At 39.7% G+C, this 16,383-nt stretch overlaps 1 protein-coding gene across 2 annotated transcripts in view; it reads left to right on the forward strand.

The window, feature by feature from the left end:
- TBL1XR1 (TBL1X/Y related 1) overlaps positions 1-16,383 on the forward strand; it is a 108,342-nt gene that overhangs the window by 66,889 nt on the left and 25,070 nt on the right. Inside the window, exon 3 of one of the 2 annotated variants that reach the window (XM_058811929.1) lies at positions 2,984-3,051. The exons of the other annotated variant lie outside the window; for it this stretch is intronic. The gene's annotated coding sequence lies outside the window, so the exon portion shown is untranslated. The remainder of the gene's footprint in view (positions 1-2,983; positions 3,052-16,383) is intronic. 2 annotated transcript variants of the gene reach the window in all.

Here is a 16,383-nt window from a genome sequence, read left to right on the forward strand (position 1 = left end):
AAACCCCTCCAATGGAGTGGGTAAATGGGCTCTGGGCTGACCAAGGAGCATGCTCTAGTGGCAGGTTAATCCAGCAGGGCTTTCTTGGGTGCCCATCCTCCACCTTCACTGATATTAATCAGCTTCTTCAAGAAAGTGACATTTTCACAGAATCTTATTAAATTAAATTTACCATCTCTGTTGCTCTCCAGTGCCAAGGCAAGTGCAATGTGTTTACATGTGGCATCATCACATATATTGGTGGTAGTGAGATGAAATTCCTGCTTTCTAATTAATTTTGCAGTGGGGAAGTTATGTCTATTTTTGCAGATGGTTTTTAAATGCACAGATATTTTAGGCTGCGAAGGGGAAGATTTCATGCTCATGATGCACAAATTCTTATGGAGTGTGAGCATTTTAGTAACAGACACAGTTGTTAAGTTTGCCTGTTAGCATCACGTAAAATGTTGGGTTCTCAAGCCCTGCACATTTTTGCAGTGTTTTCTGTTCTAGTCCTCTCCCCAAGGCTGAAAAATTTCTTTACTCCTTCCTCTCTCGTTCGACTTTTTTTTTTTTCATTAATCAGACTGTAGGTTTACAGTTTGATTCTCTTCAGGTTTCTGAAATACACATAGATAGGCATCTTATAAGAAAGAAAAATAAAATGCTAAGTACCTTTGAAGTAATTCACAGCTGAAGAGTAGGTGTAGTAATGGAAATTATGCCCTGTGATTATAGGTGAGCACCCTGAGATGGGCTTCATTTCATCATATCACTTGGTAGAAATATAATTAAATGTGAAGTTTTTATCCTATATCCTTCACTGTATATGAACGGTTTTTTGCCACGAATACTATTCACATCACGAATATTATAAATATATATAGAGAGTCTTTAAGTAATGTGTCTCTGCAGCATATGCTAAAATTTTTATTCTTATTTATTAATTTGAAACACATAAAAATATAATTTAGCAGATTCTTTGATGGTTGCGTTATGAGCTGCAAGTGCCTGCAGAAGTAGCTATCAGGATCCATCTGAAAATTTTCTTTTATTGCTTAGTCATTCCTAAAGGCCCTGTGAAGTTAAGCCATGCATTTCATTGTTGCTGTTCCTCAGCCCTCTCCGTGCCATGGCTGAGGGAACTGAGCAGGTTTCTGCTCTTGTAGGGAGGTTCATGCAATGGTGAAATTCAGTGTTCAGTGTGTTCTGTGGGGAACTGTGGAGAGGAAAGGAATTCCTCTTAAAGCAGCTCCTCTTGAGGGTGTGGTGGTTCTCTGCTCTCCTGTAGGGCCTCCAGGTTCTTTCTGTTGTTTGGCATCGTTTTGGGGGTAATTCCAGTTATTTCCTTTAGCAGAGTTTGTTCCAAATGAATGAAAAATCCTTAATGTAAACATTAAGTGTACAAGGTTCAAAGCATAAAAGTTGAAACTTACTGCTCTGTCTTGTTTGTTCAACCAGCAGGATCAACATCCCCTTTTCATGACCTTTTGCACTTGGAGTTAAAATTTTATGAGCTTTTAAACTTTACTGCTGATTGTTTTTTCCAAATCAAATTTGCAATTTTAGCAATGCAGTTGGCATATACAGTTAGGTTTCTAGAAATGATCAAAGCAGTACATAATAGCCTAGCAGGGAATTAAAATTACATTAATGGAGGGTCAGGACCTTTTCACTTAGTTCTTGTGAAGTACTGTCAGTGTTAAAGGAGGACCAGGACACTTTTCCAGTCCAGGGTAGTGGTATCGTGCTTTTGGAGATGATTGTGCATTTGGCTGTTGGAGGCTTTTCTGGAGGGAAAGAGGAGAAGTTTACTTGATTCTCTTGGGAACTGACACATGGAAAATGATTGCTGACCAAAATACCCTGTGGCTCCCCAGTCAAAAGGGGGAAAAAAAATTTCAAGTCTTATTGAGCTTAGCAACAGACTAAATAGCAGAGGGTTTCTTAGAGGTCACTGCTTTTAGGATGATGGAAAGTCTGAAATGCTAAGGCCTGTTTAAGGCATGTGTTGCCTTCCTTGGTTTTAATCCTAGTATTAAGGAGGTGCTTTGGAAGTTTTAGTGTTACTTGTAATGAATTTTGTGAGCCTTTATAGCTGGAGTTTAGTACTTAAAAACTTGTTTGTTCCTTTCCTGATCCCCTTCCAGAGGGCAGAGTTTGCTGTTTCACTATTGAGTGCATCCTGCTTCAAACAGCATTTTTTTGACACGTGGTTTCTTTTCTTGTGGTGCCCAGACAGTGTTCCTGTGCTTCTGCCTTCAAATCTTCTCATTAATCCTTTGGTTTACATAAGATCACTTTCTAATGATTTAATCTGTAATGAATATTGGTGGTAGGAATCAGCATGTTACACAAATACAGGATCAGTAATTATCCTGATCACAGGTGTGTAATGTTTTAATTTTGAAGTCACCTGTAGAGATTAACTTAATGAGGGTAGTTTAAGGATTGTTCGTATAACTGGCTCTTTATAATTTGTTGGTGTGAAATTCAGCTCCTGAATGGTCACTTTTGAAAACACTGGATGGTTTGATCGTGGCCTTGTGTTTCCTTGGTTTTTATCTTCCCATTGAATCATTTTATTTGTATTGGTTAACACTGCAATATCTATTGCATCAATACTGAACCCTTTGTAAACTTTTTCTGGAGTCTCATGAAGTTCCCCTTTGTCAATGTGGACAGACAAAATGAACAGAAATTCCTTTGAAGCTACTGTGCTGTTCTGTGGTGGGGCTTTGCTTTCAGCTAAAAGAGTGAGAAGAGGATGGAGTTGAAACTGTGGCTGTAATTTGTTTTTTAAAATAAATTCTGGGTAAATAATTAAGGTCTCTAATTTTTGTTTGTTTATTTTCTTAACTAAGCATATATTGTTATCAGTAGGAAACTGAATGTTGTTTTAATTCTTTCAGTAAAAAGACTGGTAGAAAAATAGCTTTTATCCTTTTTTCATCCTTTAAAATAAATATTGATAGAAACTATCATAATATGGTTTGTGTTACAGGTGGTGTAATACCAAGGGCTGTACTGCTGCCACATCACAATTTTGTGGGGTTTCAGAGAGTAGTTCTGGTAAGGACACTCAATGATTTATCTATTTATTTGTCATAAAAGTGGACTGGAGTTTGGTACAATTTAGTATTACGTGCATTTACAGTATTTGTTAGGTATCAGTTTCTGCAGTTCACTGAATCCTTACATTAAGTGTTCTTTTATTCAATGGTCTTTAACAGCTCCTTTTAGAGCTGTTAGTGTCTCATGTGTAAATCCATATTCATTTTGTTGAGAGTTATGATATAACACATCAATTCACAGTATGGAAATAATAATAAATAGACCTTTTGTCAAAACACATTGTAAAAAATGTATTGTCTTCTTGAAGTGTGAAGTCACTATTGCCTCTGTGTGTATCAGTTCTTAAAAAAGGGTGTAAAATTACTGTATTTTGATTATAGTATGTTTTTTTTCAAGTGCTAAAGTCTTGTCTTCCTAAAGGAAAACACAAGTGTGTGGTTCAGAGGGCAAATATCCGGACTGTGTGCTTTTATTAGTGTCTTCTTAAATGTGATGGTGTCATGATTTTGCAGTTATTTTCTTTAAATGTATGTAACTGCAATCCCTGTATAATTTCTTTTGGTTTTGGAAACTTTCCTTAGATATATTGTCTTATCTCTTCTCCATGGCTGGAGTTACAAAGGAGATGAGATTACCTATACTGATTCTTAGAAAGGGAAAATTCCTTGTGTACCAGGCCATCAGCAGCCATGCTCAAGTATTGTGCAAGAGCACAACTGAGCATTTGTGCTTTCAGCAGGAGATAACTGAGACCACATTTGTATCTGTAGAATTTTTAATATATACCATAATTTAACAAATGTCTTGTGGGTGTAGCAGATGTCTTTTCTTTCCCCTGCACCCCCTTCCTTTTATTTATTTATTTATTAATTTTTTAATTTGCAGTCCCTTAAAATTTTTGGCAAACTCTCTATGTGTGCTGTCCTAGGTCATTAGAGGGCACTCAAAGACAGAGATAATTTATTTTAACAAACCTTACCCTGCAAGTAGCCCCCCACAAGGCAGAGAGGATATTGCTGATGTTCTTTGTGGCCTTGCAGGGTAGTGTGGTACAGGCTCTGCTCCAACATATCACTTAGGCAGTTGAAGGCAGCTGGGCTGGAATATGTTTAAATATTCTTCTGGATTGATCTGTATCCATGTTACTTTCTAAAAACAAGGTGGGGTCCACAGGAACTTCTCATTTGGGTTTTCTGGTCACACTAAGAAACATAAGGTGTTGGAGATATTGAGGAGAGGGAGGGGTGTCCTTGCTTGAGAAATCTCTGGATTGATAAATTAAAGTAGCAAAAGGTGTTGGAAGTTGTGAGTGAATAAAGACTGAAGCCATTTTCCCTTCTGCCATGGCATTAGGTTGGTTTATCTAAAATAATTGGGCATGGCACTGCTCACACTGTGTGATTTCCAGTCCTGTAAATCCATAATGCCTCCAGCATGCACCACTCATGCATGTAGGCTTACTTTAGAATTTCTAAGTCTTGGAGTGGCAGAAAATGGGCTTTCAGATTTACAGGAGAGAAATGGCTTTGGGAAGGTTTGAGTAGCATCACTCAAGAATGTTAAATGGCAATTCTGCAAAGTAAAAACATCATAGCTTTATAAATATTGTAAGAAAAGAAAGATGATGGGAGCTCTTTGGAGTCTGAGAAATACTGAAAATTTTTCAAAATGTTGTGAGCAATTTGTGCAGTACTTATTAAAGTATAATGTCATCTGGAGAAGTCATGGACTTCTTCATCTCTATCATCTCTTTATTTTCAAATAATGCTCCCATTACTGGAAATGGGTGAGCAGAGTTTTACGTGCATGGAATCTGTTTGAGGCGAGGTAGAGGTAACCAAAGATGACGAGTTTCTTTTTGTCAAAAGCCATCCTGTGTAATTTGTTTGACACTGAACTAGCAGAAGCAGCTCCTGAGATTGGTTAACTCTGCAGAAAGCAGGGCAGAGGTCACTTGTGGGACAAGCTGCAGCCCATTTCAGTGCAGCTGCCTGTGTAATAGTGGCCTGCAGTTACAAGGCAGGGTGTATTTCCATCTCTGCTAATGCTTTAGCTTGACTCAGCAAAACTGGTTTTTCTACACAAAGCTGTGTTTGTCTTTCCAATTGCATCAGTGGAGGAGCATTTTAATTCAAAATAGCACCTTCTGCTGGAGGGGGGTCCTTATCAGACAGATGAGGTATTGTCAGGTTTTGAATAGTTTGCTTCAAAGGGGATTAATTAAAAAATTAGTGAGAACAGATGTCTGATGTTGGCCTGAACAGTCAGAAAGAAGAGGAAATGTCCTGGGTTTGAACTTTTTATCTTAATTGGATCCCTTGTGACTCTCAGCCCATTTGATAAGAGTTTATTCAGTAGACTCTCCTGCTTCTACTGTACAAAGGCAACAGCTTTAAATTTTAAGGTTTTTATGTATGGGTTAGGCACTCAGGAAAGTTTTTGCGTACAGCTTGGGAGGATGATTCCTTCACAAAACAAAAACTTTATATACCACAGGCTGCTTTAGTATAGCTTTTTTATATCCCGTGTGCTATACAGAAAAGGCGAATAGTGTTCTTTTAAACGATTTTAAAATATATTTTTGAATGTCATTATATATTCTTGTACAGGTGTGTTCAGGCTCCTTTTACCAGTTACACCTTCTGTAGAGTGCCAAATTAGCAAAAGGAACATTTGGTATGCTGCTTTAATCTTCTGAGATCAACAATGCAATTACTTCTAGAGATGCAGGTGACTTTGCAATGTGTAGGAGCCGTCTGGGGCTGTGTTATGGCAGGCACAATCATCCAATCTCTGGGAATTTTTCTTTTGCACTAGTATAAATATGCCTTTAGACTTAAGCCCTGATGAAGTATCAGAACTTGGCATTTATTCAAAGTTGTCCTTAGTGTGGGATAATTTGAGTTAGGCAAAATATTCCAATTTCTACAGGCAAGGAAAGAAGCTTGGTTTTATTTTTCAGAGCTTTCTGTGAAAGAAAAGGCTTGTCTTGATGATTCAGATATTGGAACAGTTCCCAGTAAAAAAAAAAAAAAGGTATATTGCAGGGTATGGAAAATCTGGTCAAGGATGGCACTGGCAGTGTCTTGTGCCTGTTTCATGTATTATAGGAATATTACTTCACCATACATGCTATTCTTAATATTCTGGCAAAAGACCCTTGATACAGCTTCATTTTGAGGGGAAAAAAAAAAGCAGATGCTGAAGGCAGAAGAGGGATCAGCTTAATGTCTAGGCAACTTTTGGAGGCACGAGTGAGTTTTTCATCAAATATATATATGCTTGAAGGGAAAAATCAATACAACTTCTTATTGAACTTTGGGTATAGCTAATATAGATGGAGATGTCTCTGCCAAAATACACAGCACTAATACCTAGACAGTACAGGTTTTGCTCATGAAAACCTCCACAGTCCGATTTGAGGTATGGTACAGAGTAGGACGTAGGGATGCAGAGATGGAATGTGTGCATTGAGGGTGGTTCCTGGAGCAGAAACTGAAAACTGTATAAATTAAGGGAAGAGATACTTGCAGGCTTGGAAAACAATCTGTCCCTTGTGGCAGAGTTCCTGGGGGTGAGGTGCGTTTGTCAGAGCTGCCTGTGGGCCCACCAGGGTCACTGCTCTGCCCCTCTCGTCCCTTGCTTGTCACCTCACCTGAAAGGACCATGAGAACAGAATGGTGACCCAGGAATAATGCCCAGTCTTTCATTTTGTAAAAGTAAAGCAGCATTCTGCGCTGACCCCTGTGGCCCCTACCCCACCTCTGGCCACTTTCCCAGGCTGTCTCAGGAACACACTCCTCCCTCCCTCCTGCCTCGGCAGCTCTAAGATGTTACTGCTGCTTTATTCCTCTATTACTTCATGATAAATCACACCACCATTGCGGACTGACATACAGAGCAGTGAAAAAAGAAATGGGAATTTCTACATTGGTCTCACATTCCTGATATTTTCAGTTGCAGATGGAAAATAGGATGAGCAGAGTGACAGTGCTGTGTCACTGCCTGGGACAGTGAATCAGGGCTGTCTGCAGCTGCAGTCACTGATGTTCCTCAGTGGCCATGCCCAATAGCAGGGCTGACATCATGGGTATTCCTTCCCTACTATTTGATTTAAGTTTAACAAATAAGAGCTTTGCCTCTTTGAATACCAAAAATAATTGCCAGACAGTGTTTGTTTCTTAATTTCTTTCTTGGCTTTTGAGGGATAGGTCTTGGTAGGAAGTAGCCACAAAAGGCAAGAACATCATATCCTGTTCTTCTTTAGAAATAATTCTGATATGGCACCTAGTGATCTAGATGCTTCTGGAAAATGTAGCTGCCTAACTTTAAAGTTCACCTGAAATTAAATCTTTAAATTCACCAAAGTGAATACAGTTGGTTTCTGATCCACTTCACAGGCCTTTTTTCTGAAATAAATTCGTAAGTGTTAAATTTGTTTTAATTAGTACATCTTTTTTTAAAATGACGAACATCTGATTTAATATTTTTTCCCTGCTAATTGGTCTTTAACTATTGAAAAAAAACCTTAGGTGAAGATGGTTTTGTACTGCCCTTTTGCACCTGATGCTGTTTACACTGGTAACTGATTTCTGTCATTTGTCCTCAGACACTGCAGTTTGATTATTCCTGAACAAAAACGTGCTGCAGTTCTAAGATGGCTTCTTAAAGACCCAGAGCTGTGGTTTGCACTTTTTCCTACTGGTGTTGCTTATGGTTTTATTTCAGAATAAGATGGTGTATGAGGAAAGGAGGCTTTTTCTGCAGATCAGCAGCCAGTAGGGCAGGGATGGTGCAGGAGAGTGGGAGTAGACATGGCTCTTGGAGATTCACATGTATTCTGGTTTTGCATTCATGTGACCAATTGCAGAAACACTTTATCTGGGACTTTTGGTTTGGCAAAAACTGGGCGGGGGGGGGGTCCACTTTTTTCAAGATCCTGCACTCATAATGGTTATTTACCTGCAGATTCCCACAGGCTCATTTCAGGCTGCTGTAGTGAACAGAGGTGGATGTGAAACTGCTTGGGCAAAGCAAAGAGTTGAGTTTTTTATCTGAGGGTAAACTTTCTTAAGCTTTCTTTAAATCTCCATTCATGCATAATGCTGCAGTCAGTTGTGAGTTACACGTCTTTAAATCTCTTGAGGTGAGCATATTGGGGCTAGAAGAACTTGTCATTTTACATTTAATTTATTCCAGCCTTTAGGATCTGTTTCATGGCTGTGGAAAAGTTTGAATACTAAATATGATGAATGTTAGCCTATATTTTCAATACCAAATTCTGCTGGCCAACTGCATTAGATTTTTAGCATGTTTAATATATGGGTAAATGGAGAAAAGCAGTGTATTTCTGCTATTAATGTTCACCAGTACCTGTTTGCCATTAATCCACAACTCATGAGTAATACTGACCTTATTCTAAGAAGTCAGAGGTATTCACGGTTTTTTTTCTTAAAAAAATCCACAACAAGCCCCAGCATTGTTAGTAAAGCTAATTAATTGTTTTCCCTGTCCAAAGGGTGCTGTATTCTTTTTCTTCATCCCAAATTTAAAAATAGATTAAGAAATCTGGCCTCTTCTTCAGTAAGTAGCAGGTTCTGATGTAGTTGCTCTTGAGCTGATTCTGTGATTAATGGCCTCTAAAGCTGGAAATTATCTTTCCTTGTTAACAGTTCATATTTTCTTGACTTGAAATTTCAATAAATTGTAACTAAAGGATCTTCTCTATGTCCTGTGGGGTTGTTAGGTTGGATTTTTTTTCCTTTTTCACCCCATTAAGGTATTCCCTCATGGGGGTTTTGTGTTTCATCCTTAATTTTTCAGAAACCCAGGACTCAGAGCAGTTGGTGTTCAACAAGACACCTGCCTCAGGAAAAGAATTGGCAGCTTTTATGCATCACAAAGGAATTTCAGAAAAATTATTTATTCCCAAATTAGATTCTGCCAGAGTACATAATTCCAAAACTTCTTTTCTCATGGGAAAGGCATAAAAGCCTAGTCTTAACTATGGGGAAATAAGCTGGGTTTATTTGCGTTTAGAATGGATCAAAGCCTCCTCAAGACCTGTTCTGTGCACTGAGCACCTCCTCACTGCCTCTGTCTTTTTCATACATGTATATCCTCAACACTGCTGGAGCTGTACTGTGCCGGATAAACCCTGATGTTTTCAAAAATAATGTAGGGGTTGGGAAAGATGCTCACACACACACACACACAGAGCATCCTTCCACTCCAGGAAATGCTTCTCCTGCTCCATTTACATGGTCAGTATTATTTATGGAGTAGTTCTGTCAACTTTTTACACTGAAAATAATACCTACACTGGCAAATAACTGTGTGGGTGATTAAAAAGCTGAGATGAGAGTGTTCAGGCTCAGACCTGAGGGGCAGGGTGAATGCGGGAGTGGATCCTTTGTTGGGAAAGGTCGTGTTCACAGTCAGTGCCCAGACTGATGCATGTTTCGCTTGCAGTTTTAATATGGTTGCTCACCAGGGAAGAGGAACCAGTTCCCAAAGACCTGCAGAAATTTAATGTGGTTACCCAAGTAATGATATCAACCTTAATACAACCCAGAAATACAGTGTTTTGCAAAAAGGCCTATTCCAACACCATCAGGCAGAAGTGGCCACCAGTGAGTGTTTCCAAACATGGACTCCAGAGGATTCACTGCCCTCAGAACTGCTGGGCAAGGGCTGCTCGGATCCCTGCAGGCTCAGCCTTGCAAGTCGCAGTCACACCACAGAGCACAATTTGGAGTCTTTTTATTTTGCTGCTGGTTGTGCAAAAATTCTAGATGTGCAGTCTGGCACTGACTTGATCAGGGAGATGCCCAGCTAACACGCTGTGCTGAGCTGTAGGCAGCAGCCTGGCCAGAGAGGAGGTGCTGGTTGGCTCTGCAGACCTGCTCTGGTTCCAGCTTCTGCCCCTGTTCAGGTGCTGGGAGCTCAGAGCAGTGCTTGGTTACTCTGTGCAGGTGTCACTCTGAATCACCTCGAATTCCTGTTGTTATGGCAACATTAAAAAGCTTCCTTATCAGGAGTGAGGGAACCCATGCTGATAAATACCCTGAAGTGCATCAGACAATGGCCTTTCTCCTGCAGGCTGTTCAGGACACGACTCAGGGCACCAGGCTAAACAAACAAGGACAAATAAAATGAACAGGGTTTACTAGGACTAGAAAACACTGTTGTTGATTATGAATTGAATTTTTTTGTTTTCAACCAGCAGCATTTATTTGTGCAAAACGTTAGCAACTTGTGTCGTAATGGAATAGTAATGAAAGAAGGACACAGAAAAAGGAGGGACTGAAGGAGGCACAGCTGAATGCTCTGGGGAGATGGGATTAGGAGTGCAGAGTATGTGTAGGCAGTGCTTGGTGAGGAGGTGAAAACCAGGGCAAATGTGTGGCCACAGGCTTGAGATCGGATGTCAGATGAAGAGATGAAAGCTGGAGGATGGATCACCAGCTTGGGAGAGATAGCAGGGGCAGTGGGCAGAAGCTGCAGAAGGGTGACACTGTGTGCAAAGGGAAGAGGAGCCCATACAGCCATATGGAAAAACCCCAGTTGAGACAGGGCTGCTGTTGTAGGAGTGCAGAGATACCTTCCCACAGCTGCTTCTGGGAGCTACATCTGCTGTTTTATTACCAGCAGGTAGCAATGTAAATATTTTAATCATAACAAATAGAATCCATGCCAGGCTATACAATCACTAATCACCATTCCACAGTAAGATTTACAGAACACACAAAACTCCCCCAAAAAACCACAGACAGCTGAGAACTGACTAATTACAAAAGTCTGCCCAAACTGCAGCAGTTTTCCATGGAGAAATACGTGTCATTAGTTGGAGAATGAGTCTTGTTTTGTAAGCCATCAGCATCCAGCAGCAGCCTAGTGAAAAACTGTGTCACTGTTAGTGCACCAGTATCCATCAGCTCAAGCAATTGATGTAGATGTAATCACTGTCTCTAATAGAAATAAAGTCAGGGTAATGGAACATTGTCACAGGATCAATGTCTCCTGTTTTGAAAATAAACCCCCTCAGCTTTGCTTTTGCATTTATGTACCAGCAGGCGACCACATCATTCAATTCAATTGACACAGTCCCTTAGAGCCCTGAATGATCTATTGTGGGAACATCAGGAAGAACATATTGGAAAAAATGGAATGTTCCTGATCAGACTTACAGGCCATGTTATTTAGTGGGTTTTCTAGCAGTGAAAATGAGAATAAATCAAGTGAGAGCAGAAACTTAGCACGGTATGGAGATTTTTAACCCCGTTTAGCTGTTAATTTCTACAGGTTCTTGATCAAAAAGATTGAACCACAGCAGTTGTGTTTGTTTTCAGTGGTGGTGTTCACAAATAGAAAATCACTTTTGGATGTTGCCCCTCCCCTCCTTAGTCTCAGCAGAAGCCCTTGATGGGGCTCATTTTGACTGACTCAAGGGCTCTTCTCAATCTGTTATTTTCTCAGAATTTTTTACACAGTTTGATCCAAGCGAGGTTTAATGGGTGTGCTCCCACATTCATCCATAATTAATTTCTTGCAAAGGCTTTAATGCGGCACAGAAGATCAGCAGCCCTGTAGTTGCATGCTTAAAACCAGGTGCATGCCAAAAAGGCACATAGAGGATTTTAAACAACGTTGCAGAAAAGGCTTTCCAGTTTTCACCTTTCTTGGACTTGATTCCAGCAGCTGTTCTGTGTCTAGATCCAGGCAGCATTAGCAGGCAGCTATTTTAGCACTTAGTAAAGCCATTGAGCAATTTCACAAAGCCTTCTTGAGACAGGGTCTAAATTTTGATTGCAGAAGTCTGTCTTTATTGGAATTAGGTATTCCTGAAGGACTGTAACTGTTTCAAGGGACATCCTTCTAATGGGCTAAGAATGGAAGCTGCAGAGCTTGTTTATGTTACCACTGTTCCTGAGATGCCCCTCTAATAAGGTGATTTTCCCTTTTTGAGGGACAGATGGACAGATGTCTGTCCCTGGAGGAATGCCAAGCATTTGTGTGGTGCTTCCCTCTCCATTACAGGGATATATTTAGCTCACAGAGTCTGGAATTTGGACCTTGCAGGTCATCTTGAGGTAATCCATGCTGGCCAAACCTTCACCAGTGCTCCCTCAGGTGATTCTGCTAATTCTGCTCATCAATCAGGACCAATCACTTTCTAATCAGTTTTACAAATGCCACATTTCCAGTTTTGCTGCCATAATCATCTGTCCAACTTGTGTGTGGGTAGGACAGTCTGACCCTGAAGGTCGACCCATCAAGCCACAGGTTCTTCCTTTCTAAAAATGCCTTTGATCTGAATTAGACAATTGATCCAGGAGCATTTCATAATGTTTAGCTATATTTCCTGGTATGTTCTGGTAATTATTCAAGTATTGGAAGAGGATGGTGGTTTAATTTTTAAACAACTATGTCTGGACAGTTTTCACTTAATCCCAGTTTGTCTCCATCAGGGAGCCTCAGCTCTGTGATTAAAATTCCTTCACTAAACAAGATGTTTGGGCTTGGGATCTTGTGGGGAGTCAGGGAGGGATGGCTTTCATGAAATAATCAAAAAATATTTTATAAGCAGCACTTACTGCTAGAGGTTTTATTGCATGTTCTGAGCAGCTGAGTTTGGCTTTTAAGTTATAAAGGAACATATTTGTGTCTGCAAACTATCAGGACTAGCTGCATTTCAGCAAGGTTGTGATTATCATGCAGGAGAGTTGTGCCTTTAAAGAGATGTCACAGAATCACAGAATGATTGGCATTGAAAGGAACCTCTGGAGATCCTTTAGTCCATCTGTGTCTACTTTCATTGTTACCCAGAGAGTTGAAAAGTCTTTAAAATACTAATAAACAATATGTCTTTATTATTCTGATACAGGAAATAAGGAGACTCTTCCCCAAACATAATTTCTTCTGGCGTTGCATTGTAATAATGAGCATTAAAAAGGTTTTAAGAACGTAAAGTGTTGAATAAAGTGTCAATACCACTGTATCTTTGGTCAGCCTAGGGATTTACAAAATGTGGCTGCCAAGAATCACTGCAAGATGCCCTATAGCTGTCCAGGAAGGTGTATTTTCAACTGCAGAAAGCCCAGAAGTTTGCAGCTCTGCAGCCTTAGCTGTGGAAACACAAAACTGGATGTGCTGTTGCTTGTGTCTGTGCTGTCACATCCGGAATTCCAGCTCCTGGGTCACACAGCATGGGACTTGGGGGAGGAGATGTGGAGTTCAGTAATTAAATACTACTTTGCTCTAGGCAAAATCAACAAACGGGCTTCATCTGCAGCATATTTTGTAACTGTACTCAGGACTGGGCTGCATTTTTCAGATAAGTAGACAGTAACTTACTTTTAGCCAAGGTTCTGGGCGATTTTGTGTTTTGTTGTGGGTTTTGTTTGTTTTTTATTTTTTTTTCCTTCTCCTCCCTTTCAGGGTTGTAATTCTTTTTCTTCAGAAGATTTCAGACTGGCTTTGTCATCTTGTATTCTTCATACTCTCAAATTGGCATGGAAAGGCAGAGACTGTTGCCATAAATTAGGTCACTAAAACTGAAGTACAGAATACAAATATTTATCGCCTGAGCTAAGGAAGGCAATTCAGATGAGGAAAGGAAAAGTTATTTTTATTAGTGTTCAGAAATTAAGCTATATTCCTGAGGTTAAAAGCAAAGCAATAGAGTTAAACAATGAACATGAGAAACATCTCTTGGTTTAAATTACTAGAGGGAAAACTAGCAAAGCCTGATACGAGAAATCAGTAAGAAGGTTGATAAGATAAAATTACAGATAATTTTTGTGCAAGTGCACATCTGACATGTTATTAAATCTTAAACAAAAGGGCATTTACCTACTAGCAATTTAAAGACACAGGTAAAAATGCAGAAAATGAGAGCACTATTTTGAGATATTACAGAAAACACTTGGGCATTTAACTTGAAAAATGTTTTTCTTTTCATTCAGAATGATAGAATTTCTAACTGCAGATCATCAGATAGTAGGAAAACTTTACTAAGAGTTCAATTGCACTGTGCCCAATTCAATATTGGCTGGCATCACTCAAGTGAAGATGTGAAAGAGCAAATAGGAGTGTTTAGAGCAAGTAGTTGGTGCACTTGGAAGAAAAGTCAACCTTTGTTTTCTTTTTACAGTGTGACAAAATGTTCTTTTGATTGAAATTGGTATCTAATAAATTCTTACACAGAAGGATGTGCAACCCGAGTCATAGACTGCATGCTTAATATAAAGGAGCCACTAATTAATTTTATGAGTTTTCCTTTATAAAACATTTCTAAAGGGCTATGCAGAACTCTTCTTTGGATGTAAACTTAGGAATTTCCTCAGCCATTGGGAATGCACCCACCATGTTTTTTGGAGAAAGCTTTAGTAGAACAGCAGCCACGAGGAACAGTGTTTTGTGGTTTAAATTTCCAGTCCTGTAACCTGTGGTGGCTTTGGTATCTGAAAAAAATCCTGCTGAAACCTCACACATCCAGGAATTTGGTCTGAGTGGCTGGATTGAAACAGCACCCTGTGCTCTTTTCATTTTAATCATCATGGCCATTAAAACCAAGAAATACTCTTAAGCAACGATTGATAAAATGTCTATGTGCACTTATGCTTGCAAAATACTTGTCTGGATTTCTTGCAAAAGAGGAAAAAATAAAAGCTCTAATGGCAATATTTCTGTTGTAGGGGTTTTAGTGTTTCTGTAGCCAGACTTCTGTTTTCCATGGATAAATGTAGCAGTCTGTTTATGTCTGAACATTAGGCATTCTTCAGAGCTACCCAGAGCATTAGCTGCTCCCTTTAACATATCGTATCTGGTACCAAAATCATGATTGGTATGGTTTTGGGGAATTATTATTCACAGCAGCCTGTTAGGTTTTCCTGTTATCCTACCTATTGGGAATGTGTTGGAGCTCAACTACAACTGCAGAAATATCACTTTCTTAGGCTGTTATTTGATGATACAATAGCTCTAATTGTAGTGTAACTCCAGTATACATTATCAAATGGTGATTAAGAGATACCCAGTAATAATCTGATGTATAAACTTTCTCTGCCAGTTCAGGTTTGTCTGGAAAAAAATCCCTAAACAACTTAAAAATCCTATTAGGCCAGGAGCCATATCGAGTGGCATCTGTTCTCCAGCATTTGGCATGAACCTGGACAAGGAGTACAAAGCTAGCACAAACATGTGGAGTGGAATAATGATTTGTCAGAAGCACAGCCAGGTTTGCACTGTTGGGCACTGATTAGATCTGGTGTTGGTGAGAGTGGAATTCAGTCTCCTTTTTAATGGATTTTAGTTGTAGTTTTTGCCCCAGGTATGAAGTGTGTGAGTGATCCTCACGGGACAGAGGTGCTGGGGTGAGACCTGCCCTGTCTGCTCTGGGACAGGCACAGAAACACAGACACACTTCTGCCAGCTGGGAGCAAAGCCAGAGCTGGGGCTGTCTCTGGGATAGAAACCTCGTTTCCTTTGAAAAAAGTAGCTTCCAAATGATTTTTTGTGTGATTCCTGGCATGGAATGAGTGGGTCAGTTTGTTTAAAGCACGGGTGTGTGTCCTGTCTGCTCCTGACCTGTTATTGAGTAAATCTCAAGGCTAGCATCACTATAGACAGTTGGCTTTTATTGCTGATGTGTGTTATGCCTGATAAATTTTGGGACTTTAGGGACTTTCTGTAGCAGTCTTAAAAATTACCTGGGATATCTGGATGTTGTGCTGATTCTAACTAAGCAGCGGTGTTACAAACTGCAGGCCCATCCTCTGGGAAGGGAAATAAAACCTGGGAAGATGCCTGCTAAAATGGACTTCCTTTTGAGCAGGGAATATCGATCCTGGTGTGGTCCCATGAGCAATTTGAGCATCATTCATAAGCTCTCATGCCCATCCTTTTTTTACCTGTCAAGGGGGTATTTTATTTATTTATTTAATCCTGGTTTTAGCAGTGAGAAATCAGCTTCACATGCGCTGTGCCTGCTCCAGGGTGCAAAACAAAAGTAGAGGCAAGTGGGAGAGATTTCCTTTAAAAGCATAATTGGCTCTAAAACAGCAGTGTGGGTGCATCATACTTTACCATGTAATTCCACTGAATGTTTTGAGGAAGACCTGAAATGTTTCTAAGGGCAAGGAATAAAAAAGGGCCTTAAGGATCTCATCACATTTTTAGAATGGGTTTAGGACATAAAGCTGCAAATATCTTAAGATATTTTAATGGTCCCTATGCAAATAGGCTACAAATCTAAGACTGCTAGGAGTTACATGTTAACTTCTTACTTTTGTCTCATTTTTATGTGTCTTTTCAGTGATTTAATTT

This window comes from Ammospiza caudacuta, chromosome 11 (assembly GCF_027887145.1).
Source record: "Ammospiza caudacuta isolate bAmmCau1 chromosome 11, bAmmCau1.pri, whole genome shotgun sequence".
NCBI classification, from domain to species: Eukaryota; Metazoa; Chordata; class Aves; order Passeriformes; family Passerellidae; genus Ammospiza; species Ammospiza caudacuta.